At 39.4% G+C, this 27,674-nt stretch overlaps 1 pseudogene across 1 annotated transcript; it reads right to left on the reverse strand.

The window, feature by feature from the left end:
- Positions 1-1,888: 1,888 nt before the first annotated feature.
- LOC307058877 (ATP synthase F(0) complex subunit C2, mitochondrial-like) lies at positions 1,889-9,859 on the reverse strand (annotated as a pseudogene). The gene is made up of 2 exons: positions 9,770-9,859; positions 1,889-2,340 (listed from the first exon to the last, which is right to left on the reverse strand). The product of its transcript is annotated as an ATP synthase F(0) complex subunit C2, mitochondrial-like (transcript).
- Positions 9,860-27,674: the final 17,815 nt, after the last annotated feature.

Here is a 27,674-nt window from a genome sequence, read left to right on the forward strand (position 1 = left end):
ATTTGTACCATTTTTTAGATTCCACATATAAGTGATATCATATGATATTTGTCTTTCTCTGTCTGACTTCACTCAGTATAACAGTCTCTAGGTCCATTCATGTTGCTGCAAGTGACATTATTTCGTTCTTTTTTATGGATGAGTTATATTCCAGTAATCTTCCAAAGAAGGTATGTACCACATCTTTATCCATTCATCCATCAATGGACATTTAGATTGCTTCCATGTCCTGGCTGTTGTAAATAGTGCTGCAGTGAACATTGGAGTGCAGGTATCTTTTTGAATTATGGTTTTCTCCTGATATGTGCCCAGGAGTAGGATTGCTGGATCATATGGTAGCTCTATTTTTAGTTTTTTAAGGAACCTCCATACTGTTCTCCATAGTGGCTGTATCAATTTACATTCCCACCAACAGTGCAAGAGGGTTCCCTTTTCTCCACACCCTCTCCAGCATTTATTGTTTGTAGCTTTTTTGGTGATGGCCATTCTGACCAGTGTGAGGTGATACCTCATTGTTGTTTTGATTTGCATTTCTCTAATGATTGGTGATGTTGAGCATCCTTTCATATGTTTGTTGGCAATCTGTATATCTTCTTTGGAGAAATGTCTGTTTACGTCTTCTGCCCATTTTTGGATTGGGTTGTTTGTTTTTCTGATATTGAGCTGCATGAGCTGCTTGTATATTTTGGAGATTAATCCTTTGTCAGTTGCTCCGTTTGCAAATATTTTCTCCCATTCTGAGGGTTGTCTTTTCATCTTGTTTATGGTTTCCTTTGCTGTGCAAAAGCTTTGAAGTTTCATTAGGTCCCATTTGTTTATTTTTGTTTTTATTTACATTACTCTAAGAGGTGGGTCAAAAAAGATCTTGCTGTGATTTATGTCAAAGAGTGTTCTTCCTATGTTTTCCTCTAAGAGTTTGATAGTGTCTGGCCTTACATTTAGGTCTTTAATCCATTTTGAGTTTATTTTTGTGTATGGTATTAGAGAATGTTCTATTTCATTCTTTTACATGTAGTTGTCCAGTTTTCCCAGCACCACTTATTGAACAGACTGTCTTTTCTCCATTGTATATTCTTGCCTCCTTTGTCATAGATTAGATGACCATAGGTGCATTGGCTTTTCTGTTTATTTTTGCCTCCCCATTTTCTTTGTCATCATACTATTTCTGCTTAGCCATTAGAAAGCTAAACTTCATAAATCCTTTATTTATTTTTTTTTACTATCCCTCATGTTTTTCCATATCCACCAGGATGAATACTTTGTAGTATAAATTGCTTCTATATTGAGATAATTTTGAAAAACAGTAACTTTATGTTCCCAAGTTATCATACTTGCTATTAAGTGAGTGGATATTTAGACTTCAGGAGGAAGCTATCAAAATGATTGATTTTGATCGAACGAAATGGGTAAATATTTTTACAGCCAAAGGCTCTGGTGATAGAATCCAGAAATTTGTGTTTTTAAAAAACAGCTTTACTGAGGTGTAATTGACATACAATAAATTGAACACAAAGTGTACAATTTGATAAGTTTGGACATTTGAATACACCCATAGAACCATCAGCACAGTCAAGATAGGAACATGTCTTGTCACCCCCCAAAATCTTCTTATGTTCCTTTGCACTCCATCCTGCCTCCCCTTTCCAAACAGCCACTGATCTGTGTTCTGTCACTGTAGATTAGTTTGTATTTTCTAGGTTTTACACACAGTATGTACTTCTTTTTTTGATCTGGCTTTTTTTCTTTCCTCTTTTAACATCTTAACACAGTATTTATTTGTCTTCCCTCTGTCGAACCCTGAGCCAATCACTTTCCCCAGGCTGCCTGGGGATGTGTAGGAAAAGGAACATACAGGGCCAATTAGATACGGTAGAAAGAACTATGGGAGTTAGAGAGGACTCCTTAACATGGCAAAGAGAATGGAAAAGACTACCGTCAGGGAAAAGAGTCCCATGGCCTCCAAGAGGGCAAAGCCCAGAACGGCATAGGAGGAGAGCTGTTGCATCAGAGAAGAGTTCCTGGCATAACCAAGGATGAGGCTCCCAAACACGGTGCCAGTCCCAGCCACCCCAACTGTGGCAGCCCCAGCCCCAGTGAACGTGGCTGCTGTGTCAGTGTCCCTAAAATGGCACTGGTTTGGAAGCTATGCCTAGGGATAAGGGAGGTCAAGAACCCTGGGGCTGCCAAGCTGCTGAGGCTCTCATCTGTCAGCATCTGCAGTTGTTTCGTCACTACTGCAGACAGTGGTCGGCCCAGCAGCTCAGAGGTACTCCTCACCAGGGAGGGGAGTAAGGGGCTGTGGCAGGAAAGTGGCTCCCAGTGCAGAGGGTGATCTGACTTCTTTCACTCAGCATAATGATTTTGAGATTCGTTCATACTGCATGTTCAAATAGTTGATTCTTTTTATTGCTCAGTGGTATTCCATTATATGGCTATAACACAAATTTCTTATCCAATCACCTGTTGATGAACATTTGGGTCATTTCTAGTTTCTGTCTATTACAAATAAAGCTGCTATGAACACTCATGTACAAGTCTTTGTATGGACATGTATATCCTTTTATCTTGGGTAAATACTAGGAGTGATAGTGCGTGTGATAGCTGAATCATATGGTAGGTGAATGTTTAACTTTTTAAGAAATTGCCAAACTGTTTTTCAGAGTGGTTGTACTAATTTGTTTCCACCAACTGTGTATGAGAGTTTCAGTTTCTGCACATCCTACTCAACACTTGGTATGTGCAGCCTTTTTTTTTTTTTTTTTGCCATGCTGTGTAGTTTGCAGGATCTTAGTTCCCCGACCAGGGATCAAACCTGTGCCCCCTGCAGTGGAAGCATGGAGCCCTAACCACTGGACCACCAGAGAATTCCCTGCCCAGTCTTTTTAAATTTAGCCATTCTAATATGCTTGTATTGTTGTCCCACTGGGATTGTAAGTTGCATTTCCCTAATGACCTGTGATGTTGAACATCTTTCCATGTGCTTTCCATTAGTCATCTGTATATGTTCTTTGGTAAAGTGTCTGTTAAAATCTTTGCTCTTTTTAAAGACTGAGTTGTTTAAATTCTAGTGGTTGAATTTTGAGAGTTCTCTATACTTTTTTCTTTTTTAAAATAAATTTATTTATTTATTTTTTGGCTGCATTGGGTCTTTGTTGCTGTGTGCAGGCTTTCTCTAGTTGCGGTGAGCGGGGGCTACTCTTTGTTGCAGTGCGTGGGCTTCTCATTGCAGTGGTTTCTCCTGTTGTGGAGCATGGGCTCTAGGCGCACAGGCTTCAGTAGTTGTGGCACGTGAGCTCAGTAGCTGTGGCTCGAGAGCTCTAGAGTACAGGCTCAGTAGTTGTGGTGCACGGGTTTAGTTGCTCCGCAACATGTGGGCTCTTCCCAGGCCAGAGCTCGAACCCATGTCCCCTGCATTGTCAGGCAGATTCTAAACCACTGCGCCACCAGGGAAGCTCTCTATATACTCTTGATGCAAATTCTTTTTCAGATATACGGTCTACAAAATTTTTCTCCAAAGTTTATGCCTTTTTTCATTTTCATAACAGGTTTTTTTTTTTTTTGAGGTACGCGGGCCTCTCACTGTTGTGGCCTTTCCTGTTGTGGAGCACAGGCTCCGGACGCGCAGGCTCAGCGGCCATGGCTCACGGGCCTAGCCGCTCCGCGGCATGTGGGACCTTCCCGGACCAGGGCACGAACTCGTGTCCCCTGCATCGGCAGGCGGACTCTCAACCACTGTGCCACCAGGGAAGCCCACAGGTCTTTTGAAGAAGCAGAAATTTATGAATTTCTACACAAATTACTGCTGGTGATTGGAATTGTAAATTGGGGGAGAAGTAACATCTTAATATTGTCTCTGATCTATGAACAAAATATATCTCTCCATTTATTTATGTCTTCTCTAATTTCTTAGCAGTATTTTATAGTTTTCAAGGTACAAATCTTTCACATCTTCTGTCAGAGTTACCCATATGCGTATCATATGTTTGATATTGTTGTAAATGATATCACTTTATAAAATTCAGTTTTCAATTTTCATTAAAAAGTTCAGTTCAAAATTCTAATATATAGTTGATTTTTGTATATTGATGTTGTATCCCACTACCTTACTAAACTCATTTATTAGATCTAGTAGCTTTATTTTGGCATATTCCATCATATTTTTTTACATAGAAGATCATGCCATCTATGAATAAAGACTGTTTTACTTCTCCTTTCCAATATGGATGACTTTTGTTTATTTTTCTTGCCTGATTTCACTGGCTGGAACCTCCAATGGAATGTTGAATAACATATATGAGACTAGACATCTGTCTTATTCCTGATGTTAAAGGAAAGCATTCAGACTTTTATCATTAGGTCTGATATTAGCTGTAGGTTTTTTGTAGATGTCCTTTATCAAGTTTATGAAGTCCTCTTCTATTCCTAGTTTGCTGAGTTTTTATCAGGAATGGACTCTGGATTTTGTTAAATGCTTTTTCTGAATCTATCAAGATGATTATATGGTTTTGTTTTGTTTTCATTTTGTGAATATGATTGGTTTGTTAACACTGATCAACTTTTGAATGTTAAACCAACTGTATTACTGGGATTAAACCCCACTTAGCCTTGATATGTTATCCTTTTAATATAGTTTTGGATTTGATTTGCTAAATTTTTGTTTAGAATTTTTGCATCTGTGTTCATGAGCAGTATTGGGTTATAGTCTTTTTGTAATGACTGTCTGGTTTTGGTATCAGGCCTCATGGAGTGAGTTGGAAGACTTTGTGTCAAAATGGTGTTATTTCTTCCTTAAATGATGGTTGGTGGGAAGGTGTTTACATTTTCAACTTTTAAAAAGATACCAGGCTGTTAAGGTTATCTATTTCTTCTTGAGTGAGCTTTGGTATTTTGTGTTTTTCAAGAACTGTGTCCGTTTCATCTAAGTGGTGGCATTTAAGGGAATAAAATTGTTCATAATATTCCCTTGTTATTCTTTTATTATCTGTAGAAACTATAGTGATGTAACTTTTCTCATTCCTGATACTGGAGGTTTATGAATTTTATTCATCTTCTTAAAGAACCAGATTTTGGTTATATTGATTTTCTGTTGTTCTGTTTTCCATTTCATTGATTCTTACTTTTGTCTTTCCTTTCTTCTGCTTACTTTGGTTTTAATTTGGTCTTCTTTTTTTTTTTAGTTTCTCAAGGTAGAAGCTGAGGTCATTGATCTGAGACCTTTTCTTTTCTCTAATATAGGTTTTTAGTGCTATACAGTTTCCCCTAAGTACTGCTTTAGTGGCATCCCATAAATTCTGTTATGTTCTATATTTATGTTCATTCAGTTCAAAATACCTTATAATTTCCTTTAGGATTTCTTTGATCCATGGGTTATTTAGAAGTGTTATTTCCTTTTTAAATATTTATAGATTTTCTAAAAATCTTTTTGTTCTTGATTTCAAATTTCATTTAATGTGGTCTGAGAACATACTTCATATGATCTGAGTCCTTTTAAATTTTTAAGATTCGTTTTATGGTCCAGAATATGGTTTATCTTTGTAAATGTTCTGGGTACACTTGAGAACAACGTGTATTTTGCTGTTGTTGGGTAGAGTGTTATATAAATGTCAGTTAGATCAAGTTTGTTCATAGTGTTGTTCACGTCCTTGCTGATTTTCTGCCTTCTTGTTCTGTCAGTTATTAAGAGAGGGCTGTTGAAATCTCTTGACCATAATTGTAGATTTGTGTATACTTTGCTCGGAAATCTAGTCTGATATTAATAGAATTCCAGGTTTCTTATGACTATTGTTAGCATGATATATCTTTTCCATACTTTTACCTACTTGTATTTTTGCATTTGAAATACTTTCGTAGGGTCTTCCCTGGTGGTCCAGGGAGTAAGTCTCTGCACTCCCAATGCAGAGGGCCCGGGTTCGATACCTGGTTGGGGAACTAGATCCCGCATGGATGCCACAACAAAGAGTTCGCATGCCGCAACTAAGAAGTCCACATGGGCTTCCCTGGTGGCGCAGTGGTTGAGAATCCACATGCCGATGCAGGGGACACGGGTTCGTGCCCCGGTCCGGGAAGATCCCACATGCCGCGGAGCGGCTGGGCCCGTGAGCCATGGCCACTGAGCCTGCGCGTCCGGAGCCTGTGCTCCGCAAGGGGAGAGGCCACAACAGTGAGAGGCCTGCGTACCGCAAAAAAAAAAAAAAAAGTCCACATGCTGCAACTAAGAGTCCACATGCCGCAACTAAGAAGTCCGCATGGGGGCTTCCCTGGTGGCACAGTGGTTGGGAATCTGCCCGCCAATGCAGGGGACACAGGTTCGAGCCCTGGTCCAGGAGGATCCCACATGCCGCGGAGCAGCTAAGCCCGTGTGCCACAACTACTGAGCCTGTACTCTAGAGCCCGCAAGCCACAACTACTGAGCCCGCATGCCACAACTACTGAAGCCTACACGCCTGGAGCCCGTGCTCCACAACAGGAGAGACCACCACAATGAGAAGCCCACACAGCGCAACGAAGAGTAGCCCCCACTCACTGCAGCTAGAGAAAGCCTGCACGCAGCAATGAAGACCCAACGCAACCAAAAAGAAATAGATAAAATAAATTTATTAAAAAAAAAAAAGCCTGCATACCTCAACTAAGGAGTCTTCGTGCCACAACTAAGACCTGGTGCAGCCAAAATAAATAAATAAATAAATATTTTTTAAAAAGAGCCAGCTCTTCAATAAAATAAAATACTTTTGTAGGTAACATAACTCTTGCTTTTTTTTTTTTTTTTTTCTGACCACGCTGAATGCCTTGTGGGGTCTTATAGTTCCCTGACCAGGGATCGAACCCAGGCCCACTGCAATGAAAGTGTCAAGTCCTAAACAGGACTGCCAGGGAATTCCCTAATTCTTGCTTTTTTATCCAATTTCACAAATTTTGCCTTTTAATTGGTATAATTTATATCATTTACAATTACTGTGATTATTGCTATGGTTACAAAAAATACATTTGAATTTATTATCTTGCTATTTGTTTTCTGTTTGTATTATCTGCTCTTATTCCCCTTTTCTTTTTTTTTCTGACTTCTTTTGAATTACTGGAATATTTATGATCTCGTTTTATCTCCTTTGTGGGATTATTAAGTATAACTCTTTGTTTTATTATTTTAGTGTAGTTGCTTTAAGATTTACAGCACACATTTGTAACTTATCAGTTCCCCCTCAAGTGATATTATGCCACTTGATGTATAGAACATTATAATAGTGTACTTCTGTTTGGCTCCTTCCAGCCCTTGTAATATTATTATTCATGGATTTTACTTTTACATAAGTTATAAATACCACAATACATTATTGTTAGTTTTGTTTAAATATAGTTCATTATTTTTTTTAAGTTTTAAATAGTAAGAAAACAAATTCTTACATGTATACTCTTATACTTAACCTTTTCTGGTGCTCTTTATTCCTTTGTGTAGCTCTTTATGGTATCATTATCCTTCTGCCTGAAGAACTTCCTTTAACGTTTCTTGTAGTGCAGATTTGCTGTTGATGAATTCTTTCAACTTTCGTGTGTCTGGAAATATCTTTATTTTACCTTCTTTTTAAATGATATTTTTTTGCTGCATATAGATTTCTAGGCTGTTCTTTTTGCCTTCTAGTATTTTAAAATGCTGCTCCACTGTCTTCCTTCTTGCATTATTTCCAGTGAGAAATATGTCATCTTTATGTATGTTCCTATGTAGCTAGTAAGTCTCTTTTTCTCTTGCTACTTTTAAGATTTTCTCTTTGTCACTGGTTTTGAGTTATTTGATAATGATAGGCTTTGATGTAGTTTTATTCAGGTTTCTTGTACAGTGTCAGTTGAGCTTCTTGAATATGTGGTTTTATAGTTGTAATCAAATTTGGAAAACTTTCGGTCATTATTTCTTCAAGTATTTTTTCTGTCTCCCTTCCCTTCTTTCAGGGACATCAGTTACTCACATATTAGGCTGCTTGAGGTTGTCCTACAGCTTACTGATGCTTTTCATGTTTTTGTTTTACTCATCTATCTGTATTTCATTTTGGATACTTTTGTATTGCTATGGCTTTAAGTTAGCCTTCTCTTTTGTATTGTCTAATCTGCTGTTAACTATCTAGTGTATTTTTCTTCTCAGACATGGTAGTTTTTATTTCTAGAAGCTTGATTTATGTCTTTCTTTTGTCTTTCATGTCTGTACTTTTAAAAAAGAATTTATTTATGTTTGGCTGCGTTGGGTCTTCGTTGCTGTGCGCAGGCTTTCTCTAGTTGTGGCAAGGGGGGACTACTCTTTGTTGCGGCGCGCAGGCTTCTCATTGCGGTGGCTTCTCTTGTTGCAGAGCATGGGCTCTAGGCACGTGGGCTTCAGTAGTTGTGGCTCGTGGGCTCTAGAGCGCAGGCTCAGTAGTTGTGGCGCACAGACTTAGTTGCTCCATGGCATGTGGGATCTTCCCGGACCAGGGCTTGAACCCATGTTCCCTGCATTGGGAGGCAGATTCTTAACCACTATGCCACCAGGGAAGTCCTGTACTTATTTAAGATAACATCTCTCTCGGGCTTCCCTGGTGGCGCAGTGGTTGAGAATCCGCCTGCCGATGCAGGGGACACGGGTTCGTGCCCCGGTCTGTGAAGATCCCACATGCCGCAGAGCAGCTAGGCCCGTGAGCCACGGCCGCTGAGCCTGCGCGTCCGGAGCCTGTGCTCCACAACGGGAGAGGCCACAACAGTGAGAGGCCCGCGTACCACAAAAAAAAAAAAAAAAAAAAAGATAACATCTCTCTCAGTTCTGAGTTCATTTCGATGGACTACCTCATTATTATGGGTCATGTGTTCCTGCTTCTTTGTATACTCAATAATCTTAGGTTAGGGACTTCCCCGGTGGTCCAGTGGTAAAGAATCCACCTTCCAATGTAGGGGACGCGGGTTCAGTCCCTGGTGAGGGAACTAAGATCCCACATGCCACAGGGCAATTAAGCCCTCACGCGCCACAACTACTGAGCTCACGTGCCTCAACGAGAGAGCCTGCATGCTGCAAACTACAGAGCCCACAGACTCTGGAGCCCATGCGCCGCAACTAGAGAGAAGTCCATGTGCCGCAACGAAAAGCTCCCATGTGCCTCAACGAAGATCCTGAGTGCCGCAGCTAAGACCTGATGCAGCCAAAAAAATAAAGAAAATAAATAATAAAATAAAATAAATAAATATTAAAAAAATAATAATCTTGGGCTTCCCTGGTGGTTCAGTGGTTGAGAGTCCACCTGCCGATGCAGGGGACGCGGGTTCGTGCCCCGGTCCGGGAGGATCCCACGTGCCGCGGAGTGGCTGGGCCCGTGAGCCATGGCCGCTGAGCCTGCACGTCCAGAGCCTGTGCTCTGCAATGGGAGAGACCACAACAGTGAGAGGCCCGCATACTGCAAAAAAAAAAAATAATAATCATAATAATAATCTTAGGTTAGATGCCAGAATTTTACCTTGTTAGACGTTGGATATTTTTGTATTCTTAAAAATTTCTTGAGCTTTGTTCTAGGGTGCAATTAAGATATTTGCAAACAATTTGGTCCTCTCAGGTCTTTTATGACTTGTTAGGTAGGTTCGAAGTAGTGCTCAATATAGAACTAATTATTCTTCACTACTGAGGGGAGACCTTCTTGAGTATCCTACTCACTATCCCATGAATTATGAGTTTTTTCAGTCTTGCTGATGGGAACAGGCACTGTTCTCTTTAATCCTTTGATGAGTCTTTGGCTTTTTGGTCGTTTCTGCACATGCATGTACTTACCGGTACTCGGCTGAATATTCTAGGGGAACCTTCTGTAGATCTCTTTCTATACAAGGTGTTTTTCTTTCTTTGCTCTCTCCTCTCTGGCATTCTGCCCTAAAGTTTGGTTTCCTCAGACTTTCAGCTCAAGGAGTTCACCAGCCTACCCCTCTGTTCCCCTTTCTGTGCTATGGCCTGGAAACACTCTCAAGGCAGTAAGCAGGGGCAGTCTCAGATTCAGGCCTTACTGCATTTGTTTTCTGTCTTTCAGGAATCATTGTCTTTCATTGCCTGGTGTCCAGGGTCTTGAAAACTATTGTTTAATAAATTTTGTCTGTTTTTTAAAAAATTATTTTAGGTGAGGGGGTATATCTGGTCTTTGTTACTTTATCTTGACTAGAAGTGAGAGTCCCAGCAATCTGGTTTTAACAATCCCTGTAAGGAATCCTGATGCTTGTTAAAATTTGAGAACCATACAGATATTTGAATTTAATGTTAGATGATTGTTTCACTATCAACCGTCATTTACCATGAAGACATGAGTCAGTAAATCTAATTTTTGGAGGAAAAATTTTTTTGAGTAAATTCATTTCTGTTTTGTAGCATGGAAGATATGTGAGTAATTATGAGACATTTGAAATATTTATACAGTCAGGATAGATGGAGATTTGGGTAAGGGGAAGAAGGTTTTCTGAAATAAAAAATGATGTTGATGTTGTTATGGTACATAGCAGTCTTAGACATTCAGCTTCATGCTACCTAATAATTTCTTTAACCATTGTTAAACAAAAGGTCATTTCTGGGAGGAGTTGGAACAGCAATTAAGTCCTGGTTTGCCGTAGTGGGTAAGGGGAAGCAAATGACTCCATTTTGGGTCTGCTTCTTCTTTAACAATTTCCCCCTTCTGATCAAACTCTCAGCATAAATGAGATGTGATAAAAAATTAAGGCATTAGTGCCACTCTCAGCTGCCATAGGTCACTCTCTGCATCCCTAGGTCATGACATTTTTCCTTAAGCCCTGTGACATTCACAAGTCATGGTTCATAATCCTTAAATTGGTTACTCTCTTTGCTTCTTTTCTGTTGTTCTAGTCTTAGGGTGATCATTTGCATGGTGGTTAGTGGCTGCAAACATGCATTTAAAGCTTTTGAGAGGATACAAAGCACCAGGGGGATTACTATGATTATAATAAGCAGGATAATTTCCAGTGTTTGGAGTGGACTTTGAAGCTATGGTCTCCAAGACCCAAACCAATCAAAGAAAGACCCCATTCAGAGTCATCTTCTTAAGCCAAGTGTCTTGCTTAATACGTAACTGAATTTCAACCCCCCCAAGAAAGTCCAAGGATCTTTGCTGGGAGGCTATTGCTTAGCAGTGGATCCTGCTGTACTTTCAAGAGTTAAGGAAAGGTTCCTGATCATAGCCTCATTTGTATTTATTCCTAACCAGGGAAGTAGGGACCTGCCAAGGGAAGCAAATCCTGAATCATAAATGCCTCCTGGTAGGCCCTTTTGAGAACAGTTAGGGTCACAGTTAGGTAACTTAGGAAGCATTGCCCAGCTGTGCACCAGCCATCTAGGCATTCATATGCCCAAGGAGAATGATAACCACCAAAAAATAAATCCTGTCCACTAAGGTGGCATTGTTAATGGATTCATCTGCAAGAATTGTTGCATTTGCCCATTTAAGGCCGGGGTTGGTTAGATTTTTTCCTAGCTTGCAATAAAAAGTTGTTCTAAATTCTAGAGATTACCTTCCTTAGCAATGGCCTGGAAGATGTGGCTGATGGCATTATCTTTCCAAGTCAGTGCCAGAATAAAGGAAAGAGAAGAAAAGATTTTGTGTTTAGCTGAAATGGGGAGTCTTGATCTGGCGTCTTGGATGGAAGCAGTCTACATCGATGTCCACTACTTCTTATCCTTGTCAACTTGATTTGGAGGTCTCCAGTGTTCATACAGGCCCAGATGTCAGTTGGAGCCTCCTTTAGCTATGATATATGTATACAAGGCTTATTGCCTTCTAGTTTTGCAGCAGTGCAAGTGGCCAGAAGCAGTTGGTAAGTTTCCTTCCAGTGGGGCTTGAGGGTGGTTTTTTTCTGATAATGCCTCCAGAATATCCAGTCACCAGGCTCCAGACTCTGACCAACAAGGTTTCCCTAAATTGGAATATGGGAAAGCTTCTTTAACCTGTTGGTAATAGGCTTGAAAATAAGATATTAAAGACTTACAGTAGCTGATCATACTAGCATGGGACTACAAAGGATCAGCAGAAGGTTGTATACCAATAGACATTGGTCTGCCCATGATTATCTCATGTGGAGTGAGTTTATGTTTCCCAAAAGTGGTATTATGAACAGTCAGCAAGACCACAGGCAATACCTTAGGCCAGGGGAGTCCAGTATAGAGGTGTGACAATTAACAGCACTAAAATCTAATATCTACAAAGGTAAAAACTTAATTTTTCTCTCTATAATTACTCCAATTTTTTTTACTATAGATAATCACAGTAAAACTAAATTTGTATGTATTAAACTTGGCCTGATTATTTATATACATGCAGCAAGAACAGTGATTGACCATATAAGTATTTTTGTAAGATTGCTTTGCTAGAACCTTGTAAGCAAAATAACAGCTTGATTTTTCCAAGCAGTTCCTTGAAGCTGTCTGGTCATATGAGGCTATGTACGTTTCTCTCAAACATTACATTCCAGTGAAAGCCTTGGTAATTGTGTCCTTTTACAAGGAGAACAGGTTCTTTTTCTTTCTTTTTTTTTTAAATTTCCTTTGCTATTCAATAAAACAAAAGCTGTTATTTTCCTCCCTCTTCCATAGATTCCATGAATTCTAACATGGAGCCATAAAAGCAGTAGATTTTAGAAAATGTACTTCATAACATTACCTATATTGACAGGATACAATCCAGAAATGGTAATCTCCAACTCCAGATTTTATTGTCCTATCACAGGTCCCCCTTGTTAATGCAAAGTCTGTTATTCATATCCCAATTAGAAGTAAGGACAAAGAACAAAAGGCAGAAAATGAAAAGAATACTTCACATGTGATGATATAACAACCTTTGTATACTTAACAAATTTATGTCAACTATTTACTAGCAAGGAAAATGGAAAAAGGCTCTTCTGGCCAACGAAGTGTAATTTTTCCTGTAGGAAAGGTGAAATATATATAATGCGTAAGATATCCAGAACCTCCCACAGGAGGCCAGTTGGAAAAGTCCAACAAATGTCAGAGTGTCATTTTTCAATGACCCCTTACTTAGAAAACAGTTTTTTAATGATATAAAAATTGAAGCTACTTGCATATTCAAAGTACACTTCAATTTACCCATGGATCCAGCAAACTTCATAATGGAAAGACAAAAATGTTATTAACTGATTTAATGAAAAAACATGACCTATTAAACTTACATACTAGGGCTAAGAGTACTTACAGAATCATCTCAATTCAGTGTACCTTGGTAAAAGTAACAAGCAGAATCCATGCTCCACAGAATTACTTTATGAATGAGGGACTGCTTAAAAAATATATATATATAACTGATAACTTTCATTCATATTGTGAATTTTCAGGAGCACTATATGTGAATTAATTTGCATCAGGCTTTCCAGTATTACTTGTATTTGTGGGATTTCTCTCCAGTGGGAGTTTACATATGACTTTGATGATATTTGTTGAAATTGAAAAATTTCCCATGTTTTTCACATTTATATCGTTTCTGCCTGGTGTTCATTCTCACGTGATTTTGTAAGGATTTGGGCAAATTGAAGGCTTTCTCACTTTGCCTACATTCAAGAGATTTCTGTCCATTCTGAGTTCTTTCATGGCTTCAAAATGTACTGCAGTAACTGAAGGCTTTCCCACATTCCTTGCATTCATAGGGTTTCTCTCCAGTATGAGTTCTCTCATTTATCTTAACATAATTGGAACAATTGAAGGCTTTACCCATTGTTCCATTCATAGAGTTTCTCCCCAGTGTGACTCTTTTCATGTCTTTGAACAGACTGGTATTAACTGAAGGCTTTTCCACATTGCTTACATTCACAGTGTTTTTCCAGGGTGAGTCCTTTCATAGGAACAGATTTGTGGTAACTGAAGGCTCTCCCACATTCCTTACATTTATATGACTTCTCTCTGTAGTCCTCATATTCATATGGTTTGGGTGCAGTGTGAGAAGGAGAACAGATTCTTATTGAACTTATGCAGATAAATACATTGTCATGAAAATAAGAATATTCACTGAGAGATTCTGAATTCTGGAGGGACCAGGTAGGGAGAAAAGTAAATGTTTCATCTTTGTTCACAAAGGTATACTTTACCAAACTGCCATTAAGTCCTAGATAGCTTCAGAGAAAAGATTTCCTTAAATCTGGAAATCCAAAATGTTAGAGCATCCTCCTGAGTTTATGCAGTCCCATGTAATTAATACTTGCTCTGCTTGAAACCAGTATTTCCATTAGTTCTCTTGACCTTACCTCATGATTGAGGGTGATATAGGGACAGTGGTAATTCCAAGAAGTTTGTCAGTTTTTCATTAAGGTTCATATGACTTGCCCAATGAAATGGGTACCTTGATCAGTGGAGATTGTGAAAGGTCTACCCAAAGTGGGAAACCCATTGTCTAACAATTTCCTTGCCACTGTGAGGGCATCAAGCCTTATGGCAGAGGAAGGCTTCAGCCCATCTGAAAAACATGTATACAATAACAAAAACGTATTGATAACCCATACTAAGTGGCAGTTGAATGAAGTCCAGCTGCAGGTGTTCAAAGGGTCCAGAGGGAAGAGATGAGGCCTGTGCAGAAGGAATGCAAAAAATGAAAACTGGGGTTTGCCAGAGAGTCTGGAAGAACCAAGTGGCTGTCTTGGGTTTCCTATAGCCATGACTGTTTAAATTACAGCCATTGTTTACCCATCTTAATTTCTCTCTTTCTGGAACAGACTGTTGCCATGTTGGAAGGATATCAGAATGGCAAAGCTCTGGCAATGAGGGGTCTTTTTTTTTTTTTTTCCCAGAAGTAGAATAGATGTCATCCACAGGTACCACAGTCTTTACGGATTCTGTTGCTACTGCCTTTGCATAAAAGCTAGGGCATTTCCCTGATATTCAAGTTCAGTCCTTTTAGTGTGAGCCTCAATTTTGATGACAGACAACATTATGCCAGGACATATCAAGACTTCCGGGAATTTCATACAATTTCTGGAACACTTATTAACACATACCTATACAGACACAACAAACAAGGCTTAATGTTACTTATTTGACAATGTAATTTAACATATCAAATAAGCCTAAATTAGTTTAACGTCTCCCTTTTTATGAGATGAGAGAATAAATTCTTTGAGATATTTCAGGGTCCCCTGAGAAATCCCAAAGTTAACTAGAGATCAAAAGGACTTCATATAGCATTTGATTTGCGGCAGCTATCAAAGAATATCAAAAGTTTGGACACTTGACTAAATAGGATCACAGATCATGAAACAATACTTAATTATCTATTTGGCCAAAATGATAAAAAAAAAATTGTCCTTTTAACAGATGAAATCGTTTTAGTTTTTTTTTTTTTTTTTTTTGGTATGTGGACCTCTCACTGTTATGGCCTCTCCAGTTGTGAAGCACAGGCTCTGGACGCGCAGGCTCAGCAGCCATGGCTCACGGGCCCAGCCACTTCACGGCATGTGGGATCTTCCCGGACTGGGGCACGAACCCCCGTGTCCCCTGCATCGGCAGGCGTACTCTCAACCACTGCGCCACCAGGGAAGCCCTCGTTTTAGTTTTACATAAGTACACTACTAATTTTAAAGCGTAATTAAAAAACCCTTATAATTCAGTTTTATCCAGCTTGATTACACAAGGTAAAATTCTCTCTCACTGTCTTCTGAAATAACCAGAAGTTCTAGTTTAGACAAAATTACTCTCATTTCCTTCAACAAATTTGCATCTTTATTCCTCAAACCTCTTCTTAACCAAAAACACATCATGCTGTCCTTACATACAGAACTGTCTCCTCTATTTCCAGTAGTCTTAATTATAATACATGCATTAATTATAACTTTTAACCCTTGGAAACTTTTATTTCTACAAGCATGTTCTCCTTTTCATTTAGTTTCTCTATAGTAGGAAGCCAAAAGTAGATGAACCTATATTTAGCAATTAATGTATCAGTATTTTATCCCATTTGGAAATGATCCAGATATTCAATAAACCCTATTATTTAATTTAACTTGCAAAATCTTTAAAGTTTCAAGTTACCAGAGAGATTTGGGAAATTTTTTTAAGTACACATAAAATATAATTATTGCTAAAGAGTTCACCTAAAAACATTTTCTCTTATATCTATGACTTGCTCCTAACTGATACTTTGATTACTTTCCTGCGGACACATTTTTTAAAAGAGGCAACATGAGCCTACCTGACCAGTTAACCCAGGTAAAATAAAAAATTTTATACTTGATGCTGATAATTCTAGAAACATGCCTATTTTTACACCAGTGAACTTAAACTAGCTTTAATTTATCCTGGATCACACAAACTTGAAAAACATCTGGGTTAGTTTCTATATTTCTGAGTTTTAGAATACCCAATCCTTAACTTATATATATATATGCACTTGTTTGTTTTTAAGCCAATCAAATAGAGCACTTCACAAATTTTTTTATAAGGGTTTCTTTTTTCTTTTTTTTTTTTTACGGTTTTAAAAATTATTTATTTTTTTGGCTGTGTTGGGTCTTTGTTGCTGCCTGTGGGTTTTCTCTAGTTGCAGCGAGCTTATTACTCTTCGTTGCGGTGTGCGGGCTTCTCTTTGCGGTGGCTTCTCTTGTTGCAGCACACAGGCTCTAGGCGCGCGGGCCCAGTAGTTGTGGTGCCCAGGCTCTAGGGTACACGGGCTTCAGTGGTTGTGGCTCGAGGGCTCAGAACTTGTGGCTCCCAGGCCCTAGAGTGCAGGCTCAGTAGTTGTGGTGCACGGGCTCAGTTGCTCTGCAGCATGTGGGATCTTCCCAGGCCAGGGATTGAACCCTTGTCCCCTGCATTGGCAGGCGGATTCTTAACCACTGAGCCACCAGGGAAGTCCCTACAAATTAATTTTGATAATACCATCCAGAGGTGGAGGATATCACACATTTACAACATGTATAAATATAAACGCACAGAGACACAGAGACCTTATAGTTACTAGTATTTGTGTAAAAGTCACAAAAGTTTTTTTTTTTTAATGATTTTTACCCCTTTTGATAAGAATTACCTCCCTGATGTTTGCATCTCCAAGAATGGCTTTTAGGTCCTAGAGAGAATGGGGGTATAAAATCTATATCACAAAGGCACAAAGTATCCAAGTTTTTTACAAGATGGATTTTTGGGGTATATCTGTAGGACAGTTCTGTTTCTAATGTCACAATGTCTACAAGTATTTTAAGATGAACGGGGAGGTTTTAGGATTAAAAGGACTGACACACCGATTCACCTATTGTTTGAATGCCTCTTTCCCTTTGAGTGTATTTAGCTTAGGAGAGAAGACATAAAAAATTCCTAGGAGGCCCTGAATATCAGCTTCTCCCATTTGGCCAAGTTATCAAATCCTTTCAAATATATTGTCAGGTTTCATCCAGGACAAACAATAAATATTTCTGGTGGTATTCAATAACCTCATCAATTTTAATTTTTGTTTCCCCTTGGCTGTTTAAGGAAATACATAGCAGTTTGCCAGAAAATCCCTCAGAGTCATCAAGTCTGGGAGGGACCCATATGAGGCCATTTAAGTTGATGCTGAAGAATTGACATAGGGTTTTTGAGGATAGTTTTTTCCAGTGTCCCAGTTGATTGAAATTGAGACATCATTTTGGGGGCCAATGTTTTGATGAGGAAGCCTAGGAGGGTGTAATGGGTTAGACCTAGTTATTGTTTTAGATACCTTTTGTACCTGATTTTTCATTAGCCTTTTATGACAAGTATTTCAAAGAGGCTATCTGGGAATTTCAAAATCTTTTGGAGGCTTCTTCACACTAATTAAAATAGGTATTCCATTCTGTTTGTTCCATATGGGAACCCTTGCTTTTAAGTGTACTTAAAAGAAAAAAAAAAAAAGGCAGTAGTACCATGGTGAAGGGTGTTGACATGAGAAGAAATGGGTTCTTATCCCAGTTCTTACTAGCTGTGATACCTTGGGCAGGTTACTTAACTTCTCTGACTCTGATTATCCTTATCTTTACAATGGAGATATTTCAGTGGGCCATTATCCTGTTTTGTAACCTCCATTAGCTTCTTGATGTGTAGCAAATCTTAAAGGGAAATCTGAAAAATCTATTCCTGACATCTTCATTTGATTTTTTGGTTTAGGTTTTAGAGGCTAGTGATGGAGATAAGGATTCTTTCCATCTGTTTTGCTTAACTAAGCAGAACATATGGATTATATTTTGGAAGAAGTTATGAGGAACGGGACCCATTTCATTTGTCTTGAGAAATTTAGAAAATCAATTTAAGAAGACCCTTAGATCAGGTGAACATTGTTTTAAGGAATTCTAAAAAAACTCAAAGCAGACATAAAAACTTAAAGGATACAAGAATGTTTTGTTTTATCTAGCAAGCTTCCAAAATGCAATTTTAAGTTATTCAACTGCTAAGCAACTCTTTATATGTATTTCCAGTGAAAAGGAAGTTTTCTTCTCAAAAAGGGAGATATAGTCTATAATTCCGTTTAAGTCAAATTCTGGGAAAATATGTGGATCTCTCAGGTAATTGCATAGACCTTCAGTTATTACAAAATCAAATAGCATTTTGTTGCACACCAGAAATTAATAAACATGTCTATTAAGTTGCTTTTAAAGAGTTTAAAAATCTGAGTGCAAAAATCAGTTGCTTACCCTTTGCATTTCCCTGTTCTTCAAATGTTGTATATTTAATTGAAATTTAATTTCACCTTGCTTAAGAATGTTATTATTGGAACATTTGGAAATTAAAAAAAAAAAGTGGGGGCGCAGAATAAACCCACTGTAATCTGTGAAGTGACTTTACCTTATCCACCTGAGTAAAGAAGGTTTTGGTTTTGATTGCTCAGGGTCACTCCTGAGAAATGACAGTTTCTGAAGGGTAGTTCTACCAAACGTAGTTTTACTCAGTAGGCCTTCAACAATATAAAGTTTACTCTTTTTGAAATTTTGCAGGTTTTCCTTATCTTATTCAACCCCATCCTGCAGAATGCACCAGCTGGAATAAGCAACTACAGAATTGCCTAGGATAGCACTATTAGGAAAAGAAATTAAATCTTTATCCTGGCAATGGGTCTAATAACTGTCTTCATTTATTACTGTCGTAAATTCATAAAATTGCAGCAAAGCAAAAGCAAAATTGGAATGTCTGGACTAGTGACCAGTGAGGAAAAGAAACAAAGGAGTATTTAAATATTTGTTTTGGGAATTCCCTGGCCATCCAGTGGTTAGGACTCCACGCTTTCACTGCCGAGGGCATGGATTCAATTCCTGGTTGGGGAACTAAGATCCCACAAGCTGCATGGCCAAAAAAATATATTTATTTATTTTAAATGATGTTTCCAGTTTTCTCCATTACAGTGCTGTAATGAACATTGAACATCTTACAAGTATCACGTAGGAAACTTGAGGGAAATTTTGGTACCATAAATTATTGAAAGTGGAATTTTGATCAAAGAAATTCATGTTTTACAATTTGATAGATCAGTTAAATAAGTTATCTTACATGCATACAATGAAATGCAACCCTTAAAAAGAATGAGTTAAATCTGTAAGTACTGATATTTTTAAATGGCCACAGTATATTAGTAAATTGAAAAAGGAGTTGCTTAGCAGTATAAAATCCCATTAATATTTATATAGGGATGTTAATATTTCAGAGAGTAAAATCTGGAAGAATAAATGTCAAACAGTGGTGAACTTATTCATTGAATTAAAAGATTATTTTTAAAATTACATTAGTGCATGAATAAATTCTTCTTGTAAAAGTAAATTAATACAGATTCACAGACACTTGTACTCAAATGTTCAGACAGTTTTATTCATAAAAGTCCAAAACTTCAAACAACCCAAATGGGCCATCAATTGATGAATGGATAAAGAAATTGTAGTATATCCATACAATGGAATATTACTCAGCAATAAAAAAGAACAAAGTATTGGTACATGCTATAACATGGATGAATCTCAAAATCATTCTGCTAGGAGAAAGAGGCCACACACAGAAGACTGACTACATACTGTAGTATTCCATTTACATGAAATTTTGGAAAGGGCAAGTCTATAGTGACAGCACATCAGTGGTTGGCCAGCAGCTTGAAGTGAAGGAAGAGAACGACTACAAAGGAGTATGAGAGAACTTTTGGGGGTAATATAAATGATTAATATCATGATTATGGTGTTGGCTACACTACTGTATACATTTGTTAAAATTCATAGAATTGTACACTTAGAATTGGTGAATTTTGTTGCATGTAAATTATATCTCAATAAAGCGGATTTTTAAAAGTATAGATAAAGCTCTTTTGACTACCACCCCCAAACTAGGTTCCCTCACTCTGGAGAAGGTGCCCTTCTCGCTCCACACAGGTTAGACAGGTAACCAGTAACTATCATTACTGCAGATTCTACTTGAAAGTTATTGTTCTGCATTCACTCACACACACACACACACCCCACCCCGGGTGAAATCTACATTTTTATATTCCTTCACGGTACTTAGTCATTATTTGGCGTTTTTTCAGTAACTGTATCTCGGAGATCTTTTCATTAGAATTTATAGTTCTACATCCCTTTAACTCCTGAGAGTATTCTCAGGAATAGTAATGGATACACCATAGTTTATTCAGCTATCCCTCTATCATTCAACTATATGTGAGTTTCGCGGTGTGCCAAGCCCAGCGAAAACAACGTAATATAAAAACGGGCTAGAGGCCGGCCTTATAGAGTTTTCAGACAAGTGGGAGAGGGGAAGAGGGTTGTCAATAGTAATATTAAATGTGAAATCATAACTGTGAAGAGCAGTTACGATTTTTTTGAGCCTGAGTAATTTAGTTATGAGGTCAAGAATGTATTTTCCCAGGGAGTTAAACTCTAAAGAGATCTGAAAGGTGGGTGAGCATGGCTTAACCAGCATAAGGGTGTTGGTCGGGGGTGCTACTAATCCTAAGCTGCACCAACAGTATGGAGGAAGTATGTAGGAGGTGAAGATTGTGGGGAACTTACGGAGATATGGGTATTTTAAACAAGATGTATACCTTATTTTGTAGTCAGGAAAACACTAAGATTGTAAATATTTTTTAAGTGAGGAGGCTTTCCACTTTCTTAACATCGGGAATAAATCTTCCATGCTTCTTCTGGGAGAGAAGAGATACAAGAAAAGCCTTCCCCGTTGGCTTCTCTTAAAAAGCTTCAATAGTCGACGAAAATGTCTCGGAGTTCTCTTGTTTTGACAAAGGATTAGGGATCTTCAGTATGACCTGGCGTGGGGGCCGAGGTGTTTAGGCCTAGCTTCATATGGGGTTGCTACGGCCTCTTCCCCTGCACATCGGCTTTTAACAAGTTATCTCTTGGGAAAGCAGGGCCCATTTTCAACCCTCCATTAGGGTAAGTGTGTGGTCCCGTGCGTGAACCGCGTACCTTCGTAGAGCAGGAAATCCCCAACGCGCGTTCCCTTGAAGAGGACGCGCTCAAAGGGCGGAAAGAACGGAGGTTCACTACCTAACCCATAATGCACAGCCCGCCTTTCCGGAAGCGAGGAATACAACCGCCAGGATGCATTTCTCTGCGCAGAAACGTCACTCGTTGAGTCTGATTGGACGTGACGAAGCGAGGCAGTGTGGGACTGTGTCCGTCGCCCTTTACACAGGGGCTAACTGGCCTCGCCCAACTCCAGGAGCCACGTCCGGGAGGTGACGCCGCCAGCGGCGCAAGTCAGCGAAGATGGCCAATTCCCCTGGTGCGCAGGCGCACTGGTTCGGGCAGCGCCGGAAGCGCAGGGGGATGGGGCGGCGGTGACGCGATTCTGTCCGCGTTGGAGGGGCCGGGCCGCTGCCGGAGTCGCCGCGGCTGCCGCGTGACGTGGCACAGCCGAAGATTTAACGCCAGAGAGGGAGCAGCCCCGCCAGTCGTCAAGCAGGTCATCACCCCGCTAATTCCTTCCCGGAGGGGAGCTCCGTCCTACACACCGGCTGGCGAGCCGTCCCTGCGGCCCTCAGCTCCTCTTTCCTCCCTGAGTTTGCGGGAGCGTGAAAGAAGGCTCGGGGTCGCGCCAAACCCCTTCTGCTTCTGCCCATCGCAAGTGCCACTACCGCCATGGGCCTCACCATATCCTCTCTCTTCTCCCGTCTCTTCGGCAAGAAGCAGATGCGCATTTTGATGGGTGAGTCAGGGGCCGAGGGAAGAGGCCAGGCCCTGGTGGGGCGGCCGAGTCTCTACGCTTGGAGCGGCCTCGGGGCCTGTTTTTTTCGCCCCCCGTCAGCTGCGGTGGGGGAGGGGCGGCGGGCTGGGGGTCGGGAGGAATTCTTAAGGGGGAACAATGGGACGAAGGGTGGGCGGTCGCCCGAGATCTGTCGAAGAGGCTGGAACGGGGCCGCGGGCAAGGTTTCCTCCTTCTGGGTTTGGCTTTCTCTCCGTGGTCTTATTGAAAGCCCGACACAGTTGGGCGGAGATGTGAGAGTAGCGAACTGTCGGATCTTGCCGAACCCGAAAGACACTGGCGAGGCCCATTCTGTGAGTGCGATCTGGCTCCGTTCTTCCCCTGGTGTGGGCAGCGGTCGGGAGGGAGGCCGAGCGATTCCAGCCTTCCTCCTCCCCCTTTCTGCCCCGTGTACACACTCTGCACACTCCAGTGGTGTGTGAGCGAGCGGTCGCCGAGAGCCCGGAGCCGGCCGGGGCAGGAAGTGACCGGGCCCAGTGCGGTGGCAGGGGAGCACCCAAGGTTTCAGTAGAGTCCGGAGTCCTCAGCGCTCACTTCGCTAAACTTTGCTTCGCTCAGGATTCCGCCTCATATTTTTTTCTTTTCTTTATTAATGTCCCTGAAAACTGAGTTTATCATGAATGTTTCTTTTGGTCACTCTCAAGGGCTAAATATATTTGGTTTACTCTCTTTGGTTTTCAAACTATGTAATTTTTATCCAGCTGGCTAAAGTTTAATGAAAAAAACAAAAAAAGCTTAGAAACTAATTTTTTTTAAGCCAGTGACAAATTTTCAGTAAGTGAACATCTTGACGCATAATTTTAGGGAGGCCTTGTTAAGCAGTAATTACAAGGGTTTTTTTTTTAATTCTTATGGAAAATGGGCTTTTTAAAAATTACTTTTTAGGGTCGGTTTTTCGCTCTGCTGAGGGAGAAGGGGCTTGTCACTTGCGTGATGTAAGCAACGCCTCCCCCATAGTACTGTGAGTAGTCTTTACATTACAGCTAAGCTCCATGGACCTAAATAATGCTATACTGAGCCTCGCTAACTTTAAACATTGAATTTTGTTGGTTCATTAGTTTGTTTTCTAGAGAGGTGCAGTGGGGGAGGTTTTATTTGAAAGTTTCCCAAAGCAAGGTTCGGTAGTATTTCAAGGTGTATGAAGATTAAGGATGTGCACATTTGGTTCTTTTTTCACTTTTCTCTTATTGCAGCTTATTCACAATCCATGAAACAATTGTTGATAATTCATTCACAAAGATAAATCAAAATGTTTTGTCTTTCAAAGTTTGTCAGGTTTCAATTATGAAAAAGAATTATTTTAGCAGGATAAGCATATTATTTACACTTTAAAGGTGCCTGAAAATCGACTGTCTAAAAAAGGATCTGAAGTCACTCGGAGAACTTTGGACTGTGCTAAATGAATTTCCAGCCTGTTCCTTAAAGAGATTAACTAGTACATGGTTCTGTTCCTGGAAGTGTAGTGTGTTATATTTGAAATGTAATATGTAATATTTTACTTAAGACTTTTTGTAAATAAATCGTTGTTTCTCATTTCACTAGTTTTTTGTGATGGCTCACAGTTTCAGAGGGAGAAGAAAGGTAGAATTATATATGCTATAAGCACTTTCATATATTTACTATATTAGGGAAGCATTTCTCCCCCTTACTCCCCAGAAATGATTGATAAAAAATGGAAGAAGAAAAGTACCTGTGCATTTGTGCAGGGAATAGAAGTCATGATTTGAAATTATTCATTCATGTTAAATGTTTTATTACTCAGGTTTGCTCTTCTTGTTTTGCACTTTAACTCTGGATAATTAGGTTTCTTTGATTAAAAACAGTTTAGTCACAAGGTCACCTTTTATGGTAGTTCATCAAAGGAAGTATAACCATATGGGGAATATGTGTATGGATAGTGAAATAGGTGATTTGGAGGTTTGATCATTTTTAGATTTTTATATCTAGCTTTATGAGTGATAGCATATATAATAGCTCACTCTTAATGTGTCTGCCCCATCCTAGTTTAGAATTACCAGTTAATGATTGTTTTTTCCATATTAATTTTCTCTGACAGGCATGTGTTCTTCCTTTTCCTTTATATGGCTTAGGTAAAATTCATGCTTTCTTGAGTCAGTGACCATTTTAAAATGTTGTTGAAAGATAGCAGTTAGCTATTGAATCTGGTTTGCCAAATTACTGTTGGAGAAGTTTTAAATTTTATTTGTACACACTTTCCTAAAAGTTAAAGTAATTTTACAAGGTGTTTGAAGTTGCAGCTTATGTTAACTAATTAAAATTTTTTTTTCTTTTTGACCGTGCTGTGAGGCATGCGGGATCTTAGTTCCCCGACCAGGGGTTGAACCCGCGTCCCTTGTGTTGGAAGCATGGAGTCTTAACCACTGGACCGCCAGGGAATTCCCTAATTAAAAAATTTAAAATCAACACAGTGTATCAAATGTAACATCACTTAAACTATAGATTGACAGAAATTTTGTAGTTTTTGTAGTTTTACAGAAAAAAAATCTTGTAAATGATATTATTGAGCTTAAATTCAAAGATGACCAGTTTTCACCTTAGATTTCTCATGTAGTCCGTCATTATCCTGTTTTAAGCCTGATCTCCATATCTGTGATGAGGTGTAATTTTGGTAAATGACTCCCCAAATTTTGTTTATATTTGAAACAATATGTTCTGTAGAGGAAATATTAATTCTCCTCTCTTTGAACTTGCAAGTTCTTGCCTGTTGAAAAGCTGAGAAAGTATTGCTTTCAAAAAGATTTCTAGGGCTTCCCTGGTGGCACAGTGGTTGAGAGTCCGCCTGCCGATTCAGGGGACACGGGTTCGTGCCCCGGTCCGGGAGGATCCCACATGCCGCGGAGTGGCTAGGCCCATGAGCCATGGCCACTGAGCCTGCGCGTCTGGAGCCCGTGCTCCACAGCGGGAGAGGCCACAGCAGGGAGAGGCCCGCGTACCGCAAAAAAAAAAAAAAAAAAAAAGATTGCTAATACCAGTGTAGTTGTGTTGTCTTTCATGTGACTGTGGCTTTTTGGGACCAGAGGGGTTTCAGAGGAAAGGATCTTTTGCCAATTTGAAAAATAATAAGGGGGGTCCTCACCCTTAGTAGGTGATGGGGGGTCTTCTGATTAGTTATGTGATATAGGGAAACAATAGAAAAGGCAAAAATCCTTAGCTTCATGCCATTAGAAGTTGATACAGCCACTCTTAGGTGTACCCTCCTGCGTTATTATAAAGTATGACTATCAGAGACTGATACTTTGCTGTTAATTAACACATTGATGAAAGTGCTGATACTCCTGAACTGTTAGGTAGAAGCAAAACTCAAGGTCATTATAGTTTTTCTGTACATCTGGTAGCCTCAGTTTCAGTTTTGATGGTCAAACCTCTGAGGAATTAGATAAAATATTAAGACAGTGTGTGTCCACCAAAAAAACCTAAGGGCAGGATGGCAATATATGAATACTGTTTGAGAGCTCTGGCATCAGACTTAGGATTGTTTGTTTTTAATTTAAAAAAAATTGAGATGTAATTCACATACTATTCCTTAAAAGTGTACAGTTCAGTGGTTTTTAGTATATTCATAAAGTTGTGTAACCATTACCACTATCCCCCTCCCCGGTACCGCACAGCTTGCGGGATCTCAGTTCCCCGAGTGGGGATCTACCTGGACCACCAGAAAGAAACCCCACACACATTAGCAGTCACTCCCCTCCTCACCCCTCCCTCTTGCAACCACTCTGCTACTTTCTGTTTCTATGGGCTTGTTTATTCAGGATATTTCATATAACAGAATCATACAATATGTGGCCTTTAGTGTCTAGCTTCTTTCACTTAGCGTGTTTTCAAGATTCATCCATATTATAACATGTATCAGTACTTCATTCCTTTTTATGGCTGAATAGTAATTCTGTTGTATGGATATATTCCACATTTTGTTTATCATTCATCAGTTGATGGAAATGTAGTTGTTTCCACTTTTTGGTTCTTATGAATTATGCTGCTGTGAACATTCATGACAAGTTTTTGTGTGGGCATATGTTTTTAATTCTCTTGGGTAGATAAGCTAGGAATAGGGTTGTTGGGCCCTTGTTAACTATGTTTAACATATTGAGGAACTGACAAACTTTTTCAAAGCAGCTACACCATTTTACATTCCCACAGCTATGTATGGATCTAATTTCTCCAAAAGACCTAGGGTTTTAAAATCTGTTTTAGTACTGTGATTCTGGGGATGTTTCTGAACCTCAGATTTTGCATCTGAAAAATGGAGAGTTATTGTGAGAATTAAATTACAAAATGTATGGAATCACCTAGTACTGTGTTTGGGACACAATAAGCACTCAATTTTTAATTATTGAAAAATTATGAAGTTTTTTTTCAAGCTTCCTTGTAGAAGATTTGAAAGATAAACAAAACATGAAGAAAAATATCCTAACTGAAACTTAACTGAAAATATACTTTTTTCTTCTCAGTCTTTTTCTTTTCTGCGTTTGGTTTTTTCTCCAAGTTGAGATAATTGGAATCTAATTTTTAAACTTAAAATATAAGTATTTCTTGCCGCCTTAATTTGGTAGACATACTTTATAATGATCGGCAAAGATTTTGGGGAAAGTTTTGCTGCTTTTAACAGTTTGGTCGAAGTGCAGGTCCAGTCAAGGAGAACAAGTAATTCCAGTATATCTTTCAAAACAGTGACTTGTTTATGAGGGTGAGAGGGAGGGGAGGACATTACTGGACTGTACAGATTAGAGTCTTATCTTGGCTAGTTGAGAACTGGTTATAGTTTCATTTTGTGGAGAAATTTCATTGCCAAATATTGCAACATTAAGGAAATACATACTTAAGAAATCACTAAATGGGCACAGAATTGTTAGACCAACATGTTTTTGAGTGAGGAACTATATAATGAGTGATAATATACATTAATTTGTGCATCTTAAATCTCACAATAGAAATAACTTTAAAAAAACCCTTCTGGTTTGCATCTATACAACAGTATTTATTTATTTATTTATTTATTCATTCATTCATTCATTCATTCATTTATGTATTTATGGCTACGTTGGGTCTTCGTTGCTGCTCACGGGCTTTCTCTAGTTGTGGCGAGCGGGGGCTGCTCTTTGTTGTGGTGCGCAAACTTGTCATGGCGGTGGCTTCTCTTGTGGAGTGCGGGCTTCAGTAGTTGTGACTCGCGGGCCAAGTAGTTGTGGCGCATGGGCTTAGTTGCTCCGCGGCATGTGGGATCTTCCCGGACCAGGGCTCGAACCTGTGTCCCCTGCATTGGCAGGCGGATTCTTAACCACTGCGCCACCAGGGAAGCCCTACGTTTTTTTTAAACTAAGGTCTGAGGTCAAGTTGGACCATCAGTGAGGACTGGTGTGTACCATAGTTCTCAAAACTTAATGCAAGTGTTTTTTCTAATCATTATTTCAGTTTCAGTTCTTCCTACCCGGGCTAATGGTATTTGGACTTAGCTAAAGGTGAATTTTGC

This window comes from Hyperoodon ampullatus, assembly GCF_949752795.1.
Source record: "Hyperoodon ampullatus genome assembly, chromosome: 10".
NCBI lineage: Eukaryota > Metazoa > Chordata > Mammalia > Artiodactyla > Ziphiidae > Hyperoodon > Hyperoodon ampullatus.